Source organism: Podarcis liolepis (genome assembly GCF_965112155.1).
Source record: "Podarcis liolepis genome assembly, chromosome: 7".
In the NCBI taxonomy this organism is placed as follows: Eukaryota; Metazoa; Chordata; class Lepidosauria; order Squamata; family Lacertidae; genus Podarcis; species Podarcis liolepis.
This window is the reverse complement of record NC_139561.1, coordinates 69,374,457-69,402,249: the sequence shown is the minus strand read 5'-3', so window position 1 is coordinate 69,402,249 and position 27,793 is coordinate 69,374,457. Positions and strand designations below refer to the sequence as shown.

The following is a 27,793-nucleotide window of genomic DNA, read 5'->3' as shown; positions in this document are numbered from 1 at the left end:
CCATTACATAAAAGGCACTGTCCAGCATCTGCAGCTAAAGCATTAAACATTTTCTTAATAGCTGGCAGATGCCAGAAGTCTCATTGCACACTGCCCAAGTATCTGAGTGGTGCAAGATTTCCGGTGTTCCAGGCCCTTTCCCAGGGTTCTGGTTTCCTCAGAATGAGGGACAGAAGAGACTGTTGTGTGTTTATGATGCATGGTTTATTTACACATATGTGCAACCTGACCTTACGATGGAGGGGCTCACGGCATTAACATCTCAAGAGGGTCTTGCTTCTCCCACGGCCACACCCTTGGATCCCAGCAGAAACCAGGCATGGCTCTGCCTCTCAGCTGCCCAGCCTGCTTGTAGCTTTTAGCTCCCACACACAACTTTTGCCTTTCTAACTACTAGAGTCAAGGGAGGGAGGCCCACCCATTTGCCCTCTGGCACAGAGCCACTTCCTTTGTTACCTTACCAACCCAAACTTAGCAGGCCCAATACCAAGAAGGTGGTCTGACAATTGGATCCTTGTTGGATCCAGGAATTAGATCAGGGATGCAGCCTGCCCACCCCCCTCCCAACTCACTATGATGTTACATTCATCAAAATCCCATTTGGTTTGTGTTTATTAACCTCTCATTCATTCAGGTGCTCACTTTTCATCTACAGTTTTCTTAATTTTGGTATCTCTTTTTATAATGCTCTGCCACCTGCTGCGACAGCAGTAGAGACCATAAAAAGAGCCCTGCGGGGTCAGGTCAAAGGCTCATCTAATTTAGCATCCTCCACATGCTTTGGGAAACACACAAGGAGGACCTGAGTGCAACAACACTCTCTACACCAGGGGTAGGCAACCTAAGGCCCGGCGGCCAGATGCGGCCCAATCGCCTTCTAAATCCGGCCGCCAGACAGTCCAGGAATCAGCGTGTTTTTCATGAGTAGAATGTGTCTTTTTATTTAAAATGCATCTCTGGGTTATTTGTGGGGCATAGGAATTCATTCATTTCCCCCCCAAAAATATAGTCCGGCCCACCACATGGTGTGAGGGATGGTGGACCGGCCCAAGGCTGAAAAAGGTTTGCTGACCCCTGCTCTATACACATGTTCTCCAGCAATTGGTATTCAGAGCCATGCCATTCAGATAATGAAGTTGGGACATGATCACAGTGGCTGGTGGCCTTGGATAAACCATGGAATTGTCTAATCCAGGCATAGGCAAACTCGGCCCTCCAGTTGTTTTGGGACTACAACTCCCATCACCCCTAGCTAACAGGACCAGTGGTCAGGGATGATGGGAACTGTAGACCCAAAACATCTGGAGGGCCGAGTTTGCCTATGCCTAATCTAATCCTCTTTTAAAGACCTCCAAGTTGGTGGCCATCATCACACCTTGCAGCAGCTCCTCTTCTTAACCACCTTTTTGTTTTTGCCCACTTTGGGGAAAACTATCACCACCTATGGGGGCCATTTTGTTTCCCCACAATTCCCCATAATAGCACAATACCCAGGGCACTATGGGAAACGGTGCCCCATAATAAGCCCTCCCCCAGTATATGCCACAAAATGATCTGATGTTCAGAGAATTCTGGGGAAGGACATAATGGCAGCTGCCATGAGCTGCCACCCAAGATGGTACAGGAGATAAATCCTCCGCCTCTGGTGCCCGAATGGAGCACATAGTTTCCCTGTGTTTTATTTTAGGAACAAATGGAAATGGAACCCAAGGGACCCTATGCTGTTGAATTTTCTTTGTTCCAAAAAGAATGTGTGGTCCTAATCCGAAATCCACCACATCTTCACATGAGGAAAATCCCATTCCATGGTACCACCACCTAACTATGTCTTGGGGTACGCAAAACAATTGCTTTGTGTAGCTATTAGTATACTTTAACGACACAGTATAACCACATTACAAAGAAAGGACTAATGGGGTGGGGGTCTGCATTTTTAAGGGGGCTTCCATTATGGGTTCTAAGGAACTGGGTGAACTGAAACAGTTCTTCATGAGACATATTCAGCACTATTTCCTTTCCTACAGAAAATGCATTTCAGCACTAAGTTGTGGACAAATATCTGGTGGGCTTTCACAGCAGATTTCCAAGAGCAAAGTCAACACTGACCAAGATTGTGGATAACATGACTGAATCCAAAGCCACCGGGGGGGGGGGGGGACACGACATTAAAAATCAACACATCGGAAAAACCACTTTTGTTGGTTTCTTGCCTGCATCTTCCTGCTGCTTTTTCTATTTTAGCAAAGTTTCCCAGCAAAGTTCTCACTAGGCTATTTTGAGGGAGCTCCCCACTCAAGGAGTTTTGGTTCTTCTGCATGGCTTGGGGGGTTCCCCCAAGTCCACTCACACCTCCTCTTGTCAATGGGTGGTGCCTTTATGGCTCTATAAGCAATGACCTGCCCTACCCAAGGACTGGAATCAGCATACAGTATATGATAACAAGCAATACTGCCTCCTCGTGAAAGCTCAAAGAACCATGCTTAGTCCTTCACTTTATCACAACAACTTAAGTGATGTGGGTCAGGGTGAGAGACAAGGGCTAGTCTCAAGTCACCCACGGTGCAATCCTATACATGCCTGCTCAGAGCTTAATCCCACCGTGTTCAATGGGGGTTCTAAGTTTGTGAGATACAGGACTGCAACCCCAATTAACTTTACAGTGGAGCAGGGATTCAAATTTGGGTCTAGCACTCTGACCACTGCACCACACTGGCTAGAAGCAGAAATATGAAAAATTAATTTTGAATTTAAAGCACGTTGTAATCACGTAAGAAGAGAGCTCTTTACATTTTTACTTTTATTCACAGCTCCCCTCTCACCTCTCCTTCCAGCCTTAAGGGTAAGGGTGGATAATAATTTTAGAATGGCGAAAAGGCTCTTTGACGACACACCAAACAGAAAGACGCACAACTTGCTAAATCCCTGAAAATTAAATTGTAGCTAGCTTATACCAGTGCTTGCTTCCATGCAAGAATAATAATAATAATATACATAAAGAAACAAATCCACCTCAGTCATAATGTTTGCCTCATTTATTTGTTTGTGTTTACTTTGTGGAAAATTAAAGTGTTTTCAGATTTGCTTTTAAGGTCTTTTGTTTCCACAGTATCAACAGAATAAGCTCTGTAACCTAGAATGTTTCTTTGGGAGCTGGGATTTTTTCGCGTGGAGTGGGGGGGGGAGTACTGCAGAGCTCATGACAAAATAATGAGAATTGAATCTGGCTGCCTCTGGTGGTCTGGAACATGAAAAGCAAAAGGATTTTATTCTGAGGCTATAAATAACCACTGCCATTTACATTCAAAGACCAACCACGGAAAATTGCAGACCCCAGAGGAGAGCCTTAAAGACTGACATCGGTAGCTGATGGTAGAAGAGATACAAGAAAATGCTTTGCAGTTTCCTATCAGGCCAAAATATTCCTCTGTGCCCCACTTATTTCCTCTGGCGAGCACATAATTAAGATGGTTAGCAGCAGGCACTGTGGATCAGGGTTTGCATAACTATAACATCTTTATATCAAGATGTACAGAATGAACCTATGGAGCCTTTCCCAGTATGTTAAGCCAATTCAAAGCTGTCACAGCTCTCCCTGATGTCTAATCCACAGCAGAGTCCCCCTATTATCTTTCTTGCGTTTTTTTTCTTCTTGTTTAACTGACTGCTTCCCCCACCCTCCCCTTCTCTTCAAATCTATCAGGTTCAGCAAACTAGTGAACAGCAAAAAAGGAAAGGCATGTTTTCCCCAGAGGCAATGCTGTTTCACACTTTGAGAAAGATGATTTCAGCTGTCTCTTTACAGGAAGTAAAGAGCTCCCAAGGAAAAGCCTGGGCAAATGTCAACACTCTTGTTCATAAATGGTTTCGCTGCTCCTTAGAAAACCAGGCACTTACAGGTCAACAAAACCAAATAGTGGGAAGGGATCTCAAGGGTCTGGCATCTCATGCATGAACCTGCATATGACCAGACAAGGATGCCTGGGATCTTGCACAATGTGCAAAGGAAACATGAAGTCTGCAACTAGCAATGCTGTCTGAGGCAGTGGCCATAGACCACCTGGCTTGCAGTTTTTAAATCAGTGGCAAGGAACTCTGTGTTCCTCCAAATGTTGCCCCACCCCACCAGCCCCAACTAGCAATTGATGTCTTTTTAAAGTTATTTATTATGGGGGGGGTGTAAAAGTCACTTTATGTGGGCTTAGTCTTTTTTTTTTTTTAAGCAGCATGTTGATAACTTAAAGAAAACTAAGTTATCTCACATTAAAATCAATGGGATTTGCAAGAGCTTAATTTTGGCCCAAGCTCCCTAACAGGGGGTGTAAGACAGTGATCACTTACACTTTCATATTGACCTGACAAATCCTTCATTTGCTGTTTGCACAAGGCTGCAACTTTCAGAAACAGTGCAATGCCAAATGTTTCTTCTTGAGTTCAAGCAGATTATGCCCTCTGAACCATACCAGAGCTGCAGGGACATAGCTAGCTGCTCTGGCACTTGGAGCGGCACTGCAGGCCAGGCTCTGTGGTAAGTGTCACCCCCCCCCCATGTTGTGTCATTTTGTCACCCCCCTCAAGGATGACACCTGGGGTGGACTGCACCCCCGCACCTCCCTTCCTACGCCCCTGCAGAGCTTTTGCAAGACTATTCATACACACACTACCCTCCAAATTGTAAGCTGAAAGGAACTTTTCCAACAGAGCCTAGCCCATCAGAGACTGACAACATAGATTTGGACTGCAAGATATGTAAATGAAGGTGAAAAGGCAACGTAAGTTAGCTAACAAATCCTCCATCAGCAAAGCTCAGTTCCAGTGAAACAAGTATATCACACGTTTTCCCACTCCCATCATTAACAGGCTAGCATTTAGTCTTCTTCTAATTATCTTGCGTACCGGCCAGCAGTAAAGACTTACAACATTCATCAATGAATAATGGCTGTCCACTGCTCCGGCTAAAACTCTGATTCCCAAACAAGTATAGAAAAGTTTGTAGCAAGCGTTTTAAGTGCTGGAATTTGCCCCTTTTCCACAACGTGCAGTTTAGAATGTATACATACAGAGAAAGTTGACCCAGGGAAACTTGGGTCAGGGTGGAGAGCGGCATCTGCCAGTGGGCTAGATTATCAGCTTTCCCATGGTCCCACTATGGGCCACCTTAACAGGTGGGTGGAGCCTCCCACCTGTCAATCACATGATGCCACCATGGCAGCAGGTGATCCAACTACAAAGGGACAGGGGCTTTCATCAAAAGGAAAGGGAAGGTACCCTCCAAATGGGGCTTACAGTCAGGCCAGGGAACCCTCAAGTTCAGCCAATCCCAGCGGGGTTTGCTGTTGGAACTGATCATCTGACTGGCACCAACTACGAACCCCTTTTGGGGAGGAATCAACAGCACCTGAGAGTGCACAAATAGAGTCAATCCCAGCAAATTTGGTACCGGAATTTAAAAGGAGCCAAATGCTGGCCCCGATTCCTAATGAATGAGCAGGAGTGTGCTTCAAGAGTCCCAATTGTTCCTTCGCTTATTCATCCCACACCGGGAATACATATCGATCCAGTTTTTGCTTTCAGTCTGCAAACAATACGCAATTGATTACGTTGTCCCCCCCCCCCCAATTTGCATTGTGTTCCCTTTGCTTTGAAATGAATGAGGTGGAACAATGTAATGACAACATAATTTAAGCAACAGCATAAGTTATGTGATTTTTGCCAATGCGGACAGCGAGACCAATAACGTCGTTCTGGGCAGAATGCAAACTGCAGTGGAATGGAAACAGTACTGTGTGTAAGAAACACAGGGCAAAACATCCCTACTAGTGACTAGTAGTCACTGACAGGCTTATCCTTCATTGATTTCTCTACTCTCTTTTTAAGAGCCATTAAACGAACAAGAACATCTGAGAAGTTACTCCCTCTCTTCCTGCAAGTTCTTACAGGAGAATCTCCTATATAAAAATAAATAAATACAGCAACTGATTCACCCTTTCCTTCTTGAGGGTTTTTTGTTGTTGTTTTTGTAAACACCCGGGATACAAATAAGAGACTGAAAATTAATCTGGCTTTTTTAATGAAGGCTAAATATACTTCTTCCATTCAAAAAGGCAAACGGGGGAAAATCCCAAAGAAAAAGCCATCCATTGTAGCAGAACAACTCACTACCATCTAAAACCCTCTCTCAAGCATTTGACTTCCATCCCTCTCCATTTTCCAAAAAAAACAACGAGTACAATTTTTAAAAAATAAGTCATTCAATTGCATTAGAAGGGAAATGCTGTAGGATAAAACAAGTAGAACTGAATTAGAAAATAAAAGGGGAAACCCATCCACATCTGGAAGGACCATTTCCGCTTATTAGCAATGTAATGAAGCACATACTCACCAAAAGAGGAGCCAATCGGAGGGAGCCCGTAGGTGAGCCAGCAGAATCCATCAGAGAGCAACACATGGAAAAGAGCGAGAGAGGCAACATATTGATTAGCCAGGCAACGCAGCTTTCAAAAACAGCTGTACGTACAAGTGACCTTAATCCACAAAGGCGAGAGAGTTCATACCTACAGATTTTCTTTATTTCCCCCTAAAGTCTAGCAGCAGTTGTTCGTTAAGATTTCCTCCAGAGCAAAAAGCAACTAAACCAGCCAGAAATTCATTCTGGACACTTTTTAGAGGTATATTTATAATTAAAAAGAGCTAGCATGGGTGGGGAGGAAGGTTTAAAAACCTGCCATGTGTTACTTAAAACACAGACGCTCCAAGCACCCTGCATATGGCCAGTGTGAGTGTTCCTTGTTTTTTGTTTGTTTTTTAATCTCAGCGATGTGGGTTTATGGGAAGCTTTGGGTGGTAATCTCACATACGGATCCGATTTTCACAACCCAAAAATCAAGGAGAGCAAGGAAACGTCAGAGAATCCAGCAGAGTTTGGGAGAATGGAAAATACGATGCTGGAATTTGGAGGCTGGGGGGGAGCTGATCGGCTTCATGCTCCGCTTCTTGCTGGGTCTGGCTAAGCCTGGATCAGTTACGTAAGGGAAGCCTTGTTGGGATGGGGGAACTGGTGGTCTGAATCTGTCCAGCTCAAACTCTTAATGGGTTCTGACGGAGCCCTCTAGCGGATTTTATTTTTTTTACAAAAAGCATACTTTTTAATTAAATTAACACTGCAAGCCAGCTGATCATCCCAAATCCTAAACACGAAAGGCGGTGACAAGTAAGCACACCAGGTTGTTTCTGTTTAACTATAGTTCCACAGTTTAACTATGTGGTGCACAAAGGAAGAACTTCTTTTTATCTGTTCTGAACGTCACTGGGTGCACACAAGCATTATGAAAGGAGGAGGAGGACTTTCCTCTACCTACTTTCTCCATATCATGAATAATTTTGGCAGTCTTCTGTCATGTTACCTCTTACTCGTCTTTTCTCCAGACTAAGGCACCGCACTGGCTACCCGTCACCTTAGAGTTACAAAACATTGTCTGTCTTCCGGTTCATTATGGAAGTTTCATTGGATGCCTTTGCCTGAAGACAGGGGCGAGCAGGGCATGAGCTTGCAAAAGCGATTTCCTAACGCCAGTTCACAATGTGAGAAAGAGGATGAAATCTTGACTTTGCTTCTATCTTTGCCCGGTGAGGAAAGACAAGCACAGCTACACCAATGTCCTAGGTGTCCCCCATTGTTTTCTGTGAGCAGCTGTCTGCTTCCACTCCCTTGCAGGAGACTGCCGGGGGGTGAGTGAGCATCATCACCAAAGTCCTGTATCCAGACAATGGCAATGTACCTAATCTAGCTCTATGACTACCAGAATCAAGGTTATGGTCTCTTTGGCCTTCCTTTGTCTGCCATCACGGGAGATGGATGGGGAGTCTAAGTGAGCTTGGAGACGTGATTAGGCTCATTTGTCTTGCACCTGCTACCTCCATAGCTGGGAAAGGGTGGGGTCTGGTCAGTAGCCTGAGCTGCCATGTGGGACGAAGCCAGCAAACAGCCATGTGCAAAATGCAAATCACAGCCAAGGGACTAGCCAGGAGCAGAGCGCCAAGGACTAAGCCAAGTAAAAGTGATACAGTGGTACCTTGGCTTAGTTGTTGAGCAAATCAGCTCCCGAACACCGCAAACCCAGAAGTAAGTGTTCTGGTTTGCGAAAGTTTTTCAGTAGCTAAACATCCGACGCGGCCTTCCACTTGAGTGCAGGAAGTTCCTGTAGCCAATCGGAAGCCGTGCCTTGGCTTTCAAATGGTTTTGGGAGTCGAACGGACTCCCGGAACGGATTGAGTTCAAGAACCAAGGTACCATTCCATTGTCTTGCTAGAAACATATGCAACAAATAATACAAGCTGAAACCACTAAGAAATTACAAGAGCCACTGAAGATGATGATGATGATTTTTTTGTGGGCCAGCCACTCTGGGGAAACTTCCAACATAATATGCAGAAACACAGCAACAACCACAACAACACAACAGAACACCACACATTAAAAGCTTCCTGATACAGGGCTGCCTTCAGGTGTCATTGGAAAGTCGTGTAATTGTTTTATCTCTTTGACATCCGCCAGGAGAGAGTTCCACAGGGCGGGCGCCGCTACCGAGAAGGCCCTCTGCCTGGTTCCCTGTAACTTCATTTCTTGCAATGAGGGCCTCGGAGCTATACCTTAGTGTCCAGGCTGAACAATGAGAGTGCAGACACTCCTTCAGGTATATAGGGCCGAGACTGTTTAGGGCAGGGGTAAGCAAACTTTTTCAGCCGTGGGCCGGTCCACCGTCCCTCAGACCATGTGGTGGGCCGGGCTATATTTTGGAGGGGGAAATGAATGAATTCCTATGCCCCACAAATAACCCAGAGATGCATTTTAAATAAAAGGACACATTCTACTCATGTAAAAACACACTGATTCCTGGACCATCCGCGAGCCAGATTGAGAAGGCAATTGGGCTGGATCCGGGATCTGGGCCTTAGGTTGCCTACCCCTGGTTTAGGGCTTTAAAGGCCAGTCCCTTTACCTTTACCTTTTAAGATTTTGAATTGTGCTCAGAAATGTGCTGGGAGCCAATGTAGACCCTTTATGAGTGGTTTATATTTGGTCCCTGCGGCTACTCCCAGTCACCAGTCTGGCAGCCACACCAGCAGCCCAATTCTGCCAACAATACTACAAGGCAAGATGTCCAGGACTCAATCTTCTCCCGTACTTCTTCAGGTCTGCAGAGCGCCCCAAGGGCTGGAGGAGGAGACCCAAGGGTTCACATTGGGCCCCAGGGCCTGAGTTCTCCACTTCTCCTTTAAAAGGAGCAAGGTCTAATATACCCCACAATAAGAAGAGCCCTGCTGGTTTACATCACTCTCATAGAATTTGAGCTTTCTCCTGCTTTTCTGCCCGGCAACTGGCATTAGATGGCAAACCTTCCCTGGATACAGAGGCTCTGCTTAGCGCCCTTAGATAGAAAGAACTCAGCCCAGCTTTGGGTAGTGAATACACAGAAGACAAAGGACATTAGCGCACAGCAGTGGGGAAGGACCATGGAAAACATCCTCCCTCTCTTGGTTTAAGTCTCATCTCTCTCTCTCTCTCTCTTTCCTGATGCTTTGCTGAGCACCAGGCTCCCTGCCTGGATGAGAGCCGGCTCAGCGGCTCTTTCAAAAAGCAAACAAAACTGTCCTCCTCTGACCTGGGGATGTTATCTGGGCAGCCAGTGAATAAACAGCCCTCTCAAAGTCCACCTTCTGGAATAAATCCCAAGAGCTTTTTGGCCTCCCCAGCCTAGGCAGGGACACAGATGGTCCTGGAGATTATAACATATAGGGGAATTAAACAAGGCCACACAAATGAGCTTCCTCATTCAACCCACCCCCCTCCGCAGGGTTGGCAGGTGCTCCTGGGGGCTGGTGGTCAGGATGTGTTCATTACAAATTGTTTACCTCTGGTGTCCTGCTATGCAACGGACAGACGAAACGTGGCACACAAAAGGGGGTTGAGAGATGAGAAAGATAAAAATGGGGGTGGGAGGGGGAAGACAGGCAGGGCTGGAAACCGGAAGGGCCAGCTGCCTACTGAGAACAGAGACCCTTGCCGTCATGTATTCCTCTCCTTTTAGGCTTGGTTTTGTGTGTTTTTTAATAGTCTCCCAAAAACGATTAGGGTCCGGGTGGCAGAATTGCACACAGGGAAGAGGCTCTGCAGCTGGGACTGATCATGCTGGGGAAGGAAATAAATAAATAACAAGATGTGATATTTATCTTGCTGAAAAGACCCTTCTGCAAAAGGCCATCATCCATGCTTCGGCAATCACAAACGCTCGTCCGAAAAGATAAAATAGGATAAGGAATTATGTTGGCTTTGTGCTTGAGGTCCCACCCCATTTGTGTGACTTCTGCTGTATAATGAGACATGGCACCGGTGGGGGTATTAAATTACTTAAAATCTCGATGGGCGGAAACCGATCCCTCCCCTCCCCACCACACACTGAACACACACACAGGCAAACATGCGGAAGGTTGCAATGCCAACCCCATTTGCTAAAGTACTAGGACAACGGTAGCCAAACTGGAGCCCTCCAGATGTTTTGCATTGCAACTCCCATCATCCCTAGTCTTTGGCCATGCTGACTGGACCTGATTAACAGAATCTCATAGCACTCGCTACAGAGAGAGTGTGGCAATTCTATAATTCTTCTCTGGCTCGGATTTGCATCTCAGGCAAAGAAAAATCAAGCTCCTTTCCTCTTCCCGTGCAACCATATCGGAGTCTAATTTGCTTGGACTCAGCCATATTACTTCCCTTCTTGTTGGAAGGGAGGAGAGAAAGAGCTCCATTCCAAGTCAAGCCAGGATCCAAGCTTAATGATCACTAAAGTGCCTATCACATAAAAGGTTCATACAGGAAAGGGTCAAAGCTCAGTGGTAGATTATATCTACACTGATGGCACTGCACAAAATAGTATTATTACAGTGGTACCTCAGGTTAAGTACTTAATTCGTTCTGGAGGTCTGTTCTTAACCTGAAACTGTTCTTAACCTGAAGGACCACTTTAGCTAATGGGGCCTCCTGCTGCCGCCGCGCCGCCAAAGCACGATTTCTGTTCTCATCCTGAAGCAAAGTTCTTAACCTGAAGCACTATTTCTGGGTTAGCAGAGTCTGTAACCTGAAGCGTATGTAACCTGAAGCGTATGTAACCTGAGGTACCACTGTTCTGCATAATCATGGGGCTCCAGGTGACTCCAAATCCATAAATCTGCAGAAAACAGCAACCAAAATCCTTGGGGGTCTGGAGCACCTTCCTTACAGAGGGAAAGACAACTAAGAGGAGAGGGATGTGATATGAGGTTTACAAAGTGATGCATGGTATTGCAGAGAAAGTGGCGTTCTTCTCCCTCTCATCATGACAGCTGAGTCTCAAAATTGCTCAGCTTCAAAAGGGCTACAACCCCAAACACACACTTGGCCCACAATAGTCAGGTTTTTATAAAAGCCATTTGCTCCACAGGCTATGAACCTCAACTCCTCCCTGACCACCCCCCTTTAAAAAAGTAGCTATCAACCATCACACTACAGAAGCGAATGAGAATGCAGACAACAGAAGAAAACACAGCTACCCATGTACACGCGTATTGGCAAAGCCATGTGCACTAATGGGCAGAAGAGTATTTAAACTTGTTTGCGCATGACACCTCCCTCTATCTCTTCTCTCTCTCACACACACACAGACACCATTTTCCATTTTCTGTTCCACATCAGAGAAAAGCACCAAACAGTGCTGCTGACCCCATCTGCCTGCTTGAAGAAACGAGCGACTCGGAAGGCGGCAGATTGGACAGGGACAATCTGTCCCATCCGCGAGAGGTTTACCTTCACGTCACAGACACGTGCGCTCACCATAACATCAACAACACTGCGGGAAAGTCACGTTACAGCACAACGTGGAGCGGGAGGGGGGAAGGGAGTAAGTGGGTCATGTATCGCCCTCACTTACGTCGATCCCTAATGCTGTAATTAATGGAGCTTCTGCGGGAGATGTTTACTATTTAGAATGCTAACTCTCATCAGAGCCAGCAGATCTCTAGGTGTATGCAGATAATTTTAGATGTGTGTGTATATATGTTTGTATCTCAATACAGACATAAATATTTCCAGGTAGTCACTTAGCTTCTATTTTTGCTACTTATGTTCGCTCCACTTATTATCAATTATTGTTATTATTATTCATTGAGCTTATTAGTTGCCTTTTTAAAAAACCAATGAGACTCAAAGTAACTTACAACAACAAATAAATAATACGCATCAATACCAGCGTAAAACAAACTATAGTAAACTCTAAAGCACATTCATATTTTTAAAAGGCAGGATTAAAACGCCACATCCATGGAATGAGGCGCTTATTGGGAGGTTTGCAAGCTGTCCTTAAGCACAAGGAGATTTTTTTGCAAAAATGGGCCTTCTTTCCCTCATACCTTCCCTCTCCTTTTAGTGTCCTCATCTCCTGGCGGTGGGCTGGTTGAAACCGCAAGACACTGCAATCAATGCAGCAGAGGGAATGTTGAAATCCACCCTGGAATTCTTTCAGCATAAAATTGTTCTGACCAGCGCCAAATCCCTGTCCTACTCTCGGCGCTGTTCTTGCGGGGGGCCAAAGTCCTTCTGATCCAGGCACAGCCCATAGTCAGTGTGAGGTCAGTAGAGGGCTCCAGCACACCAGGTCCAGGTCTTCTCAGAGTCAGGCCGCTTGAGAATTCAGCCATAATTTAGTGGCAAACTCCATCTAAGGCAAAATACCAGCCCAAGAACCAAAAATCATGGGCGTGTGCACGCAGACACCGAAAATCGTGGGCAGGCGGGTGCGATCTGGCCCAAGGAGGGATGTCCGCAGGACTGATCCGGCCCAGGCAAGATAAACCTTGCTGACCCCTAGCTTAGTGCTTCAGAAAATGTGTTATTTGGTAAGTTCACCTTTAAATGGGAACTGAACTGAGGTTTCCCCCCCACCCAGCAGGCAGCATCCGAACCAAAGTCAGCCACCCCTGGGCACAGGATTGCCCCATGGCTCCCACTAATTTCCAAGGGTTTCATAAATTTGCTCCTTGGCAGAACTGTGCTGTCAATGACATGGACTTAGGCTGAGTTATAGCACTACACTGAAACTCCTTCCCATTATAAAGCTGCATGGTTAAAATGTGTGCCCTCAAGCATTTTTTTTTTTTGCAGTCCCATTCACATGGCATAATGGTTTCTTCAAACTATCTTTACAAAACAAACAACCCAGGGGTGGATGGGGGAGAGGGAAGGGGATTTGGGAAAGGGTTATATTCAGACAGGTATCGGTACAACACTGAAACATCTAACCCTATCCCTGGACATTCTTGTAGAAGCAGGCTAGTCCTGAACATGATATCTGCACTTAACCTTTGCAGGCTGCCAGGTCATTTCGATGGGGCGGTGGGGGACGTTATGGTGAAGATACTGGCTGACCTTCTGAAAGCATTCCTTGGCGTGCAGAACTAATGCGTTTTCCCTGTTTCAAAGGAGACTTGATGGCTCGATAAGGGGAGATAATGGATATACATACATTGATCAGGAATGGGGTGGAGGTGGGGAGCAACATTAGAGGAGGAAAAATGATGAGCAGGGTGAAGGAAGAGGGCAGCAACACTGCATGTAGACGCCAGGACTCTCCCTCAAGCGTTGCCATGTGCACTCGGATATATGCTTTATCCCCCAGAGAGGTGCTAGCAAGCACGATCAGGAGGAGCAAATTAACAAAACCCTTGGAAATTAGTGGGAACCGTGCTTTGGGTTTAGTATTGGGCTTTGGGGAGAATTGGGATTATTGTGCCTATAACAGCTGTGTGACAGGCAGAAATTCAACCAGTTAAGTCTTTTTCTAGTATGGAAACACAATTATCAGGGAAAGCTTCACCTGTTCACATTCTGCCTGTCAGACTTTTTATTATTTTATTATATGTGTGGCCACTGGTTTATTTTTGGACACTCTACTCCAACTGCAAAAAGGGACAAATATTTGCATATGACACAAAGAATATGCAAATGTGTGTCTTGTTTTGTCTGTGGGTTAGAGGGTCCAGAAAATCCTGTAGCCAATCCCCAATACCAGGGGTGGGCTGCTTTAAGGCTGGCAGGATCTACTACTTTTTCTCTTAGATCCTTCAGGTTCACCAGCTACAGCCAGGTATAAGATCAGGCACAGGCAAACTCTGGCGCTCCAGATGTTTGGGACTACAACTCCCATCATCCCTAGCTAACAGGACCAGTGGTCAGGGATAATGGGAATTATAGTCCCAAACATCTGGAAGGCTGGAGTTTGCCTATGCCTGTATAAGACAGTGGATCAGGCAGGCAAGCATATGCTAAAAATGAAGGGAGAGGGTGTCTCTGAGCACATGCTCAAACTGGACACTTATTATCAGACCCAGAACTGATCTTACAAGCCCTTCCACACAAAAATCCACTCCTGGTTTCCCCCCAAGTGTTCTTTTCATCTGTCTAACTTGTGAGGGGGTGTACAGTGGTACCTCGGGTTAAGTACTTAATTCGTTCCAGAGGTCCCTTCTTAACCTGAAACTGTTCTTAACCTGAAGCACCAGTTTAGCTAATGGGGCCTCCTGCTGCTGCCGTGCCACCAGAGAACGATTTCTGTTCTCATCCCGAAGCAAAGTTCTTAACCTGAGGTACCATTTCTGGGTTAGCGGAGTCTGTAACCTGAAGCGTATTGTAACCTGAGGTACCACTGTAATTTTAGTTGTTGCTGTTAGACCATTGGGAGTTGGAAATCCTTGCTGCTCTACTACAAAGCATCCAGCACTCTACCAGGAGAGCTCAATCCACCTTCTGCCAGCCCTTCATTGACACGCACTGTCCTCTAGCACCAGCCTCAGAGCATCACTTGCAGCACAGACCCAGCACAGTTGGCGGGAGCAGGCAACTCGGAGAATTGGTAAAGACACATAAACTAGATCTATTGCTCAAATCCGGGCCGAGGTCAGCCGTGGCCAAAAGTAATTACTATCTGCGGGCCTAGTCAAAATGAATTGCAAATCACTTCTAAGAAGAGGATTTGCTTACATCTCTCGCACAGTGATCCTTTGCAATGTAGCAAGAAGGGAAGCTTGTGCTCAGGATGGATGAGGAAGGTTATTAATGGACCTCAGTTTGGAAAAAAAAGGTATTATGGCAAGGCAGGCTGGGGCATTTGGAAAGCACTGAGATACACCCCTTGATTAGAGTCACCGATTAGGGTTTGCTTACAGGTTGGGTTTCAAGGAAGCAAATGAGTCATTAAAGTGGTAATGGCTTCTTCACAACATTCCTCAGGGGTTTTGGAGAGATGTTGCAAGAAATTTTGTCTTTGGCAAGCTTGGGGTGGCAGCCTGGGCCACTTGCAGCAGGCAAGACCTTTATTAGCACCAACCAAAATGTCACAAATTAGCAAATACGCTTTCAAGTTCTTCAGAAATCTTCATCAGGCAGGACGTTAAAAAACAGGAGTGGAATATAAGGCAGAGAGAGAAAGCTGGCGTTAAAACCATAAAGCCTGCAGTTGTAGTAACTGTGCAGTGCAAACACCGGTCCTGAAAGACCTTACTCTGGCTCATAGAACGTTTCCAAGCACAATTCAAAGTGCTGGTGCGGACCTTTAAAGCCTTAAATGGCCTCGGCCCAGTATACCTGAAGGAGCATCTCCACCCCTACCGTTCAGCCCGGACACTGAGGTCCAGCTCCGAGGGCCTTCTGGCAGTTCCCTCACTGCGAGAAGTGAGGTTGCAGGGAACCAAGCAGAGGGCCTTCTCAGTAGTGGCACCCGCCCTGTGGAATGCCCTCCCACCAGATGTCAAGGAAATAAGCAACTATCTTACTTTTAGAAGACATCTGAAGGCAGCCCTGTTTAGGGAAGTTTTTAATGTTTAATGCTATATCATGTTTTTAATATTTGGTTGGGAGCCGCCCAGAGTGCCTGGGGAAACCCAGGCAGATGGGCGGGGTATAAATAATAAATTATTATCATCATCATCATCATCATCATCATCATTATTACTACCTACTCAAAAGTAAGCACCACCAAGTGGACCATCAAGGCCAATGATGTGTTCTTATGCATGTTCACTCAGGAGTAACTCCCACTGTCATCAGTGGAGCTTCCTGGCTAGCAAGCAAGTTTAGGATTGAAGCCTTAATGGGACTGGCCTCTCAGGTGCTAAGTTGGAACAAAGAATGGATGATGTCTATTAAATGGGGCAGATGGCGGGTGCCTGTTTTCAAAAGAGACATTTCCTCCTGGGTGCCAAAGAATAGGAAGCTCCTATTTTAGAATGATGTTTACCATTATTAAATGATATATATGTGCATCACTTAAGAAATAAAAAAAGCAGAGCTGGCCCAGGACATTTAAGCAGGAATGCCTCCTCCCAACCCCCCAAAAGAACCTCAGGTGCATAATACTCATGACTAGCTAAGTTGTTTTAGCAGCCGAGGCTGAAAAATCCTACAAGGGCATTGCCCCGTCCCTGGCAATAAAATACAATCACCATCACAATACAGCAAGCAGTTTAATGCCCTTACGTGACTCCCAAAATCATCTGCCTCAGGTGGCTGCAGAGGTGGATCTAGAGAGCGGGGCAGGGGCGCTGGGTGCCCAGCCGAAGAGGGAGCCTTCTCAAAGCCCAGTAAGCAGAATGGAGTCATGACAGCTCTAACAGGGTCCTAGAGTCCTCCTTCCTCCCTCCCAAAGCCAGGCAAGCACTTATCAGGCTTTGGGGAGGAGGCAGGGGGTCTCTAAGACCCTGTCACTGCCTTCACACCTCCTTCCCCAAGTCCAGCACTTTGTTTACCTGGCTTTGGGAAGGCTGGGGGGGGGGGTGTCAAGGTCCACTCCTGGTGGCTGCTTCACTATACCTAATGGTAGGAGCGGGAAAGCACATTTCATCTATTTAGAACTATTATTTCTCTTATATGCAAGTTTATATAGATTTAATCTACAGTCGTACCTTGGAAGTCGAACAGAGTCCATTTGACTTCCAAAACGTTTGGAAACCAAAGCATGTCTTCTGATTGGCTGCAGGAAACTCCTGCAGCCAATCAGAAACCGCGGAAGCCCCGTCAGACGATCAGCTTCCAAAAATAGTTTGTGAACCAGAACACTCACTTCTGGGTTTGGATTGTTGGGGAGCTGATTTGTTCGGGAGCCAAGGCGTTTGAGATCCAAGGTACAACTGTACTGGCTAACAACCAGTAAGGTTAATCTTTTAAGATTTCTTTAAATTTGGGGCACAAACTTCAAATAAGGCCAAGGTAGTGACGTCACCCAATTAAGTACCAAGTTCAGAGTACAGGGGTACCTTGGATCCTGAACAAATTGGCTCCTGAACGCCGCAAACCCAAAAGTAAGTGTTCCAGTTTGCGAACATTTTTTGGAAGTGAATGTCTGTTCCAGCTGTCGGCATTATTTCCAATCAACCAATCAGAAGCCGCAAACTTGGTTTTCTAACGTTTTGAAAGTCGAACTGACTTCCAGAACAGATTGAGTTCAAGAACCAAGGTACCATTGGAGTCACAAATGATTAATTTCATTGCTCCCACAACAAACTTCCACCCAGTGACGCTGTCACCTTTTACATGCCTTTTTGTTATCAACCTTACCTTGTTTGTTTCATCCCTTCTGCATATACACCTGTCAAATTCATAATTCTTCACAACGCAACAGGTAAATTAGGCTTCGCCAAGAGCCTCGTGTCACAAGAAACCAGTTTGCCTGAGGCAGAAAGGAAAGAGAGAAAATGCCATTACCATCTTAGAAGTCTGAAGCAACGAAGGTATTTCCATCATGCTGGATCCACAAATCAAACACGATCTGAGGCAGTAATGCTTCTGAAAAGCAGTTGCTGGAACCTGCAGGAAGGGGAGAGCGCTCTTGTCCCCGGGTCCTGCTTCTGAGTTTCCCACAGGCATCTGTCTACTATACAGCAATTATGCCTTTCTGAATCTGCCTTAGCTCAGGAACTAACCAGCACCCAAAAAAGGAGTACTTTAATGGTATCTATAAGGATGTGACAGAGCATTACCTGCCCGAAAATTAAAGTGAATAAGAGGCTATTCAAGCTCAAAAGAACAGGTTTTTAATATAGCTTGGGCAGTTTGTTTTAAATATGGAAACCGAGTGCATTCTGTCTTTATGTAATTTCCGTACACGCCATCCTAGATATTGCCTGTCATTTAAAAGTGTAATAAACACAAACAAACAATGTGTTCCATTTCCCCCCCCCAAAAAAAAAAAATTCCAACTGAACATCATCACTTACCAACCACATATTCCACCCCTTCAGCTCCACATTTTGTGTACAACTGTCATATCCCATTTGCTGCGGCTGTTTTCAGTAGCGGGCAGAATGGTGGGACTGCATCACTCACCTGACCTCCCTGCAGCTACGTTGCTGCTGCATCCTGGGATGGGGAAAGGGGAGAGAGGCGAGGTCAGCATGGTGCAAACATACCAGCAGGACAACCAGACTGGCTCCGCTGGTGTGTTTGCGCAGTGACAACTTGGCCACCACCTCACCTATCCCCGTCCCGGTATGAAGCAGCGACACAGCAGGAGGGCGGTCAGATGAGCAGCTTCATCATGCCCTCCATTCCGAATCTGAAGGTGCATTTAGCCAGTTTGAGAGCCTGAATACATCCTGGAGACAGAGGCAAGCAGGCACCCACACACACACAAGAACACAGTCTGTCCATTACCTGACCATTAAGGGTTCCCTCATCGAGAGGCGAGAGCCAAAAGAAAAACCTTTCAGAAAGGAGAGACCTCGCAGCCCTGGACAGAGCGTTGCTGAGCTCCGAGAAGCTGCTTGAACCTCTGGCAAACACAGTAACAGTTCCTTTGGAAAATAATTAGGCCAACTGCCACCCACACACCCACACCCTCTGGCTGGGAAGCTTGCATCGTCCCCCTTTCCAAGTAAGCAGTGCTGGAAGTCAATTCTGGAAGTTGGGTAAACTCTGAACAGCGGACAATGGCAAACAAGGCCTGGGAGCCCGTCTGACAAGTTCCAGATTATGTAAAACACCCGAAAAAATCCATTGTGAACAAGGAAACGGCAGTCTGTTTCTGCCTTCAGCCAGCTGGCAAAAGCGGGGCCAAGGCCGCTTGCCAACTGCGAGAGAAAGTAATTTAAGCCCAGAGCGTTGCATCACCACATCAGCTCGTGATGCAAGGTGCCAGCAAGGAAAGCAGCAGTAGCACTCTGAGATAGCAATCCAAAAACATACTTCCTTTATATGGTATTTCTTCCTTTCCCTAATCAGACGTTGCAACAGGCTCTCCTGCAACACAGCTGCAGTTTAAGGAGTGTGGATGCCGCAAGGCAACAAGCCTTTTTGGAAAGCAACGTCTGCAGGCAAGGAAGGATAGTGGGCGGCCCAAAGGTTCTGAGAATGGCAGCAGGACCTGTTACCAGCAATGTTAGCCATGCGGCTACATGTATAGGAGCCAGAACCTGGCTCAAATTGTTTGAGCCTAGTTTGTTTTCACTAACCACCGTTCCTTGAGCTTGGACAGCAAAGAGCACTGTGGGAAGTCCTAAAAGGAGAACAGGATGTTTTGACCTCCCGATGCATGTGAAGGAAGCAGAAGGACTCGTTCCCCTAATGCTAAACTGTGGTTTAGCATTGTTTCTGAGCAGAGACCAAGTGTTTTTGCTATTTTTATTTCATGCACGTTCATCCATGCAAAAACAAAAAACACGCCAATACTTTGGTTTAGCCCAGGGGTCTGCAACCTTTAAGACAAAAAGAGCCACTTGGACCCGTTTCCAAAGGAAAAAAACTGGGAGCCGCAAAACTCGTCATTATAAAAATAACTTTTTTGTCACTTTTTTATTATTTCTTTGTTTGACCCCTCAGAATTACTCCTCCTCATAGAAATAAACGTTAAATTAACAAGTTACCTTTTGTGTGTGTGTGTTCTTCACTCCCCTTCAAAACAGTGACCAGCGTACATGCCCCCTTTCAATGCAGTGACCAGCGTACATGCCCCTTACAATCTAGCAGGCGGGCGGGCGGGAAGGTGACGTCGGGACGGTGCGTGACTAATGCACGCACCACCCCCATGCAACGTCACAGCCAGTACAGCGCCTGCCACAGTGGGGAGTGTCGGGGCGCACAATGCGCCTCCTCCCCTCGCTAGTATCCGCCCCGGAGCCGCGGCAAAGGTGTAAAAGAGCCACATGCGGCTCCGGAGCCGCGGGTTGCAGACCCCCGGTTTAGCCCAACAGGAACAGTCACTCAGTGGAGAGCTAAAAAGAGGAAAATGAAAGCTCAAAAGAAATTGTTCCCTTTTAACTATGCCTAAATTTTATTCAACTTAAATCCCGCAGGACCCACAAAGACAGCCTTCTGTCATTAGTAAAGTCTCACCAATTTTACTAGAACTTACCCTAACACCCAGTAATTTAGCCATACTGTGCTTACGGTAATTAACTTAAGTTAACTTGCTCCACCTTTGCTTTGCAAAATCATCAGAGTGAATCACTTTCAGGTTTCCCCACACGAAGAACTGAACCAGTTCCAGAGATGCACCAAACCGATTACCAAACTGCTTGTGGTTTGAACTGAAACGGCTTCAGCTCCACCCCAGCCTAAAATGTTAATTATGTGCAAAGTAACCAACTGGATTTTGCACATTTGTGTACATGTGATAGATCTTTGATATCATAGCTGGCTGCTTTCTTCTATAGTTCTTACTATATTCATTTTAAAAAGGGATCAATCGTGCTGAAGGCATAACAATAAACTTGAGCAGGTGGTAATTATTCTTCTGGTCCTACATGCAGTCCAGATCAGCAAGCAAGGAAGGGCGATCACATGATTTCATTCGGAGGGTCTCCAATATGCATGTGAATAAGCTACTAAGAACAAATAGAATCATAGACTTGTATAGTTGGAAGATACCATGAGAGTCATCTAGTTCAACCCCCTGCAATACAGGAATCTCAACACATGGTCTCCCATCCAATTTAAACCAGACCGGACTCTGCTTAGCTTTGCAAATGTGCTAGCAATTTTTATTGCTGCACTGGAGGTCTAGATTTAAAGGGGCACATACCACCTCCTCCTCTCCTTTGCCACAGGCATGGGAAACCATTGGGCCTCCAGATGTTATTGGCCTACTATTTCCATCATCCTCAGTCATTGGTCATGCTTGCAAGGGCTGATGGGAGTTGTAGTTCAGCAACATCTCGAAGGCAAAAGATTCCCCCCTCCTAGCCTAAGCTTCAGATCCAGAGTTTGATTTGGCTAAGGGAAAGAAACAGGTTCATGTCCATTAACCCCCAGCAGGGCTAACAGCAATACCAGAGGTGGTGGGGTTCAGCTGGGAAAGTGACATGGAGCAGGGTGTAGCCAAGGTGGTGGAGTGGTTAAGAGCAGTGGACTCGTAATCTGGTGAACCGGGTTCGCTTCCCTGCTCCTCCACATGCAGCTGCTGGGTGACCTTGGGCTAGTCACACTTCTCTGAAGTCTCTCAGCCCCACTCACCTCACAGAGTGTTTGTTGTGGGGGAGGAAGGGAAAGGAGATTGTTAGCCGCTTTGAGACTCCTTTGGGTAGTGATAAAGCGGGATATCAACTCCAAACTCCTCTTCTTCAGGGTGGACATTGTGTCCTATTCTGCAAGAGGACAGCCATATCTTTGAAAGGCTGCCTGGTCTAAGTCTGGTTGAGAGTCAAATCCAGTGTTTGAAACTCCCATTGTTCTAGGCACATTTGCAACAGGGAATTTCATTAGCGCAAGCAGTTTCTGAGCTCTGGGCACAGTATTGCACCTAAGATTTTAGATTAAAACTGCAGAGTGGAAGGAAAGGACCTTTTTCTGCCTCCCCATTTCCAGCTACTCTCTGAAGGCTGGAGAAGAGACCTTCTTAAGAATATTAGCAGGGTGGGCAGGGGAAGGACTAGACCATGTGAAAAATGAACATAATATTTGAGCTGCAGTTCATTCATTTCAAGCTTTGTATTCTTGTTATATATATAAAAAAGTGTGCCTAGACATTCCAGTGTTGCACCATGACCTAGGCTTAAGGTGCCATTTAGCTCCTAGCTTTCATATCTCCGTTTCTAACACTGGATAAATTATCCTTTTTTCCCTTTTTTTAATTTGAGTTCGGGATTTTTACATACTAGATAAATCATCGTAAGAAGGAGGAGCATGAGAGGACCTTGACATTGCCCACCCACAGTAAGAACATGGATAGCAGACTGAGCTGCCAGACAGGTCATACTCTATCCTATTTCCATTTAATTATAGTATTAATTACTAAATTTGCATCTATCCATAAAAATCAGGTCATGCAAATCCCTATTTTTTGCCCTCTTTGGGACTGAGCGTCTCCATCCCCATCGTTCAACCCGGACACTGAGATCCAGCACCGAGGGCCTTCTGGCAGTTCCCTCATTGCGAGAAGTAAGGTTACAGGGAACCAGGCAGAGGGCCTTCTCGGTAGTGGCGCCTGCCCTGTGGAACACCCTCCCAGCAGATGTCAAAGCAATAAACAACTATTTTACCTTTAAAAGTCATCTGAAGGCAGCCCTCTTTAGGGAAGTTTTTAATGTTTGAAGCTGTACTGTTTTTAATATTCAGTTGGAAGCCGCCCAGAGTGGCTGGGGAAACCCAGCCAGATGGGCGGTGTATAAATAATAAATTATAATTATAATTATAATTATTATTACTGATGCAGCTTGAGCTCACCAGTGGCAAAGGGTTTCACCCCTTCGCCTCAACCACCCTCCCAGAAAATTCAAACGCCAGTCATCACGCCCCTCCCGCCACTTCAGTTCCTGAGGGAAAATAATGCTAAAGGCTTTGAAGAGATCTGGGTCTCATTCCTAATTACATTAGGATGAATGGTTCAAACAGGAGTAGCACACCTTACCCAAAAATGTCTGGTGGGGCAAAGAAGCAAACCTGCCAGATCTCCATACTGAGCAGGTAATTGCCTTAAATCCTTTTTCTTTCTTTCTTTTTGGCTGACTCACTACAGGTGCTGAGCAAGGGGTAGGAACACACCTGCTGTCACTTCAGCTTGGAGCAAGCCATTTCTCAGAGCCAAGTAAGAACCCTCCTCCTGTTCGGAGACGAGCTGCTCCTTCGACACGGTTAATTCCTAGCCTGAGGCAAGCGAGCGATTTTGGGGCAAGGAGTTGCAAGCTGGCTTTGAGCCAAGTTCCACATTAAGCTTCATGCACAGCGATATCCGTGTCACTGGTTTGTCTTTAATTACATGTATGTGGGGGTTGCTGATTTTAATCCAGGTCACCGTGGTGTGGGGAGGGGAGGTTTATCCCTCCCCCCCCAGTCATGTAGTTGGAAGGCTTGAAGGAGGAGAAGGTCCCGCACACTAGGGAGGAATTTTCATCCTAATGGCAGGTAGGTGTGGTGCCAGTGCCAAATTTTTGTATAAAAGCTATAGCTTAGGGCCCCACGCTCTTGGGGTTCCCCCCAAAATTTCACTATTAATATACAGGTAGGTAGCTGTGTTATAGGGACACGGGTGGCGCTGTGGGTTAAACCACAGAGCCTAGGACTTGCCGATCAGAAGGTCGGCGGTTCAAATCCCCGCGACGGGGTGAGCGCCCGTTGCTCGGTCCCTGCTCCTGCCAACCTAGCAGTTTGAAAGCACATCAAAGTGCATTTAGATAAATAGGTACCACTCCAGCGGGAAGGTAAACAGCATTTCCATGCGCTGCTCTGGTTCGCCAGAAGCTGCTTAGTCATGCTGGCCACATGACCCGGAAGCTGTACGCCGGCTCCCTTGGCCAATAAAGTGAGATGAGCGCCGCAAACCCAGAGTTGGCCAAGACTGGACCTAATGGTCAGGGGTCCCTTTACCTTTAGGTAGCCGTGTTGGGTCTGCCATAGTCGAAACAAAATAATAAAAAAATTAAAAAGCACACGAAAGCTCATACCAATAACAAACTTAGTTGGTCTCTAAGGTGCTACTGGAAGGAATTTTAAATTTTGTTTCAACTATTATTATACTTCTTAATTGTATTTCAGTTCAACAATCACTTTGATAAAATACATATTTTGTTATGTGCAAGTGGCTTTAGATACCTATTAGGTCCATAAATTACCATGTAGCATATATTCAACACAAAAAACAGTGACAATTTGTTGTTGACAAAGGACAGCTGGGCATACAAAGGGCCCCATTACCTTCAGTAGCTTGGGGCCTCACCAAACCTAAATCCAGCCCTGTGGGGTGGGATAACTGGAACGTGTCATTGAACTACAACACCATCTTTTGGTTGTCTATATGGAGAGGACAATATCAATAGCAGGTCCAATGGTGAAGAAGGCGACTTCTGCACAAGATATAGAAGGAAATGAGGATCAGATGGGGCTCGTCAGCTTGAGAAGGAAGCCGATCTAGGCTCCACTGCCTTGCGGGGCATCTCTGGGAGAAGAAAAGGCTAAGGAGGAAACTACACAAGTCTGAAGTGGAGTACCTAAGATAGTTGGATGGCGTCTTGCACACCTCCTTCCGGCAACTCCTGCAGCCCAGCTTTTGCCAGATGTATTTCTCTGCTTACCTTTGGACCACATCAACAAGGCCAAGAAGGGGGTCTTGTTGTCTGGGCAGCCCAGGACCTCCAAACACACTGCCCAGGCTTGCACCCCAGGGAAGTCACTTCAGTGCTGCCAATGCAGCGGTTTGACTTCACCCGCAGAGGTGCAGTCCATTGCCTCTCAAGACAGTCCATTGCCTCTCAAGGTCTTTGGGGGAGTCCCTGCTAGGGAGTTGAGGAACAGAAGGGAGTATCCTGATCAATGACATGGCAGTAGCTGCCTGGGGGACCAGACAAAAGGATTCCACCCCAGAACATTTTGTTGCGGGTCCCGCCAATTAAAAATGCTCAGTGCAATTATCTATTTACTTATTAAACTTATACCCTGCCTCTCCTCCCGTGGGAGCCACAAACACAAATGCGATCAAGCGATACAGTCAAAAATAAAATAAAATATTTAAAACATTTTCATTAGTCCACTGGCAGAGATCAGCAACTACATAGCAATGACAAGTCCATTTCTTTTTTGGGCCATTTCCCTTCCATTGATTAGGACTGCATTCAAGAAAATAGCTTCCACTGCCCTCCACCACCACCCCTTGTGCTTTGGCAGCTGGCCATGCTACATTTCCCAACACAATTGCTGCGTCTGGCTGGGCTCTTGCCAGAGTGGCTCAGTGCGGCATGTCACACCAGTGGCGCTACCAGAGGCGCAGATGAGGAATCGCTTTCTAAGCCAAGCCAGAGGAGGCTTTGGGAATCTTCTAGAAAAGCTGCATTCTTTTCAAGCTTCTGTTTGCTCATCTTCTGGTTAGAACAGACTCAAGAGAGCGTCTTTCATTTCCACCTTGGAAACTTTATTTGTTTCAAGCCCCAGATGTCAATTAAACATTACAGATGTTATTATTCAGACCTTCTAAATCATCCTACCTGAAAATGTAAAGTGGGCAGCCATGTGCGCTTATTTCATCGATCTAGGGAAGAGCAGGGGCCAAGAGGGCCTATATGCCACAAATCAGAGAGTCCCTGGTTCAAACCTCACCTCTGCCTGAACTCTCTAGGGACCTGGTGGTGAAGCCATTCCCTCAAATAAAAAAAAACCTATGATTAATTGACTTAACATGCCATTCATCAACCGAAAGCCATTGCTTTCAATGCTCAGACATGCTCTGTTCAGGGCAAGTATAATTTCCAGCGGAGCAGCCTCTGTTAGTATTTTTCAGTAAGAACAACAAGGAGTCTTGCGGCACCCTCAAATCTAACAAATTCATTCATTCATTTCTGTGTAATTATAAGCTGCCTTGCAGGGCAAAGCCCTCTTGAGGCAGCTTACGGATGATTAGTTTCACAAGAATGTAAGAAGTAGGTTTCTGGACGAGGCTAGTGGCTCGATTAGCCCAGCATCCCCTTCTCACAGGGGCCAACTGGATCCTCCAGTCACAGCAGGGTCACAGCTCAGCACGCCCCAAGCTTCTAGGTGCGCGCAAGCAGTCCGCTGCCGCCCCAAGCCTCGCGCACCCGGCGGGACCTCCTGCTTGCGCGCAACTAGAAGCTTGGGGCGCGCTGAGCTCAGCACGCCCCAAGCTCCTTGTATAGCGCAGCGATCCGCTAGCCCTGGGAGAGCCCCGCGGCTCTCCCAGGGCTAGCGGACTGCTTGCCAGCATGCAGAAGCTTGGGGCGCGCTGACCTCAGCTTGCCCCAAGCTTCTGGATTAGCGCAGGGGTCCGCTAGCCCTGGGAGAGGCGCCCGGCTCTCCCACGCTAGCGGAGACCTTGCCGGCACGCAGAAGCTTGGGGCGCGCTGAGCTCCGCACGCCCCAAGCTCCTGGTGTAGCGCAGCGCACCTGGGGGGGAAATAAAATTTTTTTCCTTTATTTCCCCCCAAAAAATCTAGGTGCGTCTTATGGGCCGGTGCGTCTTATGGGGCGAAAAATACGGTAGGTATCGCTGCAGCGGGAAGGTAAACGGCGTTTCCATGCGCTCTGACACTCATCACAGTGTCCCGTCGTGCCAGAAGCGGTTTAGTCATGCTGGCCACATGATCCGGAAAGCTGTCTGTGGACAAACGCCGGCTCCCTTGGCCTGAAAGTGAGAAGAGCGGTGCAACCCCGTAGTCGCCTTTGACTGAACTTAATCGTCCAGGGGTCCTTTACCTTTTTTACCTATTCAGAGACATACTTCCTCTAACAGTGGACTGATCCAGCAAGACTCCCAATCAGCCCCAACCAGCATAGCCCATGGTCAGGGATGATGGGAGTTTTACTCCAGAAATAATCTAGGGGGCCACAAGTTCCCCATCCCTGCCTTTGGTTTGTTTCCTATAAGTTTCTTCATCTAAACTCTGGAGCATTTTGCACAGAAACTAGGCAGCGGCTTCCTGCTGACAAGCAAGCGATGCCTCACCCGCCATCATAAGGAAGGTTTGCCTTTTAGTTTGCACAGGAAACAGTGGTGATGATTAACGTGTTGAAAGCCCAAGCCTACATGAGATGGGAGGTTCAAAATAGGTACATCACCACAGGAAGCAAGTTGCCATTTTGAGACCGTATTCTTCAATACGACTCAGTTCCTGAAATTGGTACAGATAAAATATAACTGATAGAATTCTACAAGATTCAGCATAACTGTGTGAAAACAGTAAATATCCAAGGATCCCCAGGCATGCACCTCCAGATGGTGGAGACGTCAGGCACCATCCTGGCAACCGGGCAACTTCATTTGGCCGCAAGTGGCCAATAGCCAGGTGCAAAATGCACCGGGCAAATTTCAAACCCTGCCTCAGACAGACCCCTGACAGACCCCAATGAGGAATCTCATGGCATTACAGTGGTACCTCGAGTTAAGAACTTAATTCATTCTGGAGGTCCGTTCTTAACCTGAAACTGTTCTTAACCTGAAGCACCACTTTAGCTAATGGGGCCTCCTGCTGCCGCCGCACGATTTCTCTTCTCATCCTGAAGCAAAGTTCTTAACCTGAGGTACTATTTCTGGGTTAGCGGAGTCTGTTACCTGAAGCGTCTGTAACCTGAAGCGTATGTAACCCGAGGTACCATTGTAGCAGAATTTTCTGAAGTCTTCAAGGACAGCACCACATACAACGCACTGCAGTAGTCTATCCTTGCAAAATCCCATCTTCTTCTTGTCTTATACACTTCTTCAATAAAACACTAGCCTTGTGCACTCTAGCACTTACCATCATACACAAATTTAATAAATAATAATAATAAATATCTTTCTCA

The 27,793-nt window shown here is 46.5% G+C and overlaps 1 protein-coding gene and 1 long non-coding RNA gene across 19 annotated transcripts in view; one reads left to right on the top strand and one right to left on the bottom strand.

The window, feature by feature from the left end:
* Positions 1–27,793, bottom strand: part of EPB41 (erythrocyte membrane protein band 4.1) — a 131,494-nt gene that overhangs the window by 96,479 nt on the left and 7,222 nt on the right. For all 18 annotated transcript variants that reach the window (XM_083512118.1, XM_083512112.1, XM_083512093.1 and 15 more), the window contains exon 2: positions 17,636–17,747. The gene's annotated coding sequence lies outside the window, so the exon portion shown is untranslated. The remainder of the gene's footprint in view (positions 1–17,635; positions 17,748–27,793) is intronic.
* Positions 21,554–27,793, top strand: part of LOC310710917 — a 73,896-nt gene continuing 67,656 nt past the window's right edge. The window contains exon 1 of the long non-coding RNA XR_014528297.1: positions 21,554–21,568. This is a non-coding gene — a long non-coding RNA (uncharacterized lncRNA). The remainder of the gene's footprint in view (positions 21,569–27,793) is intronic.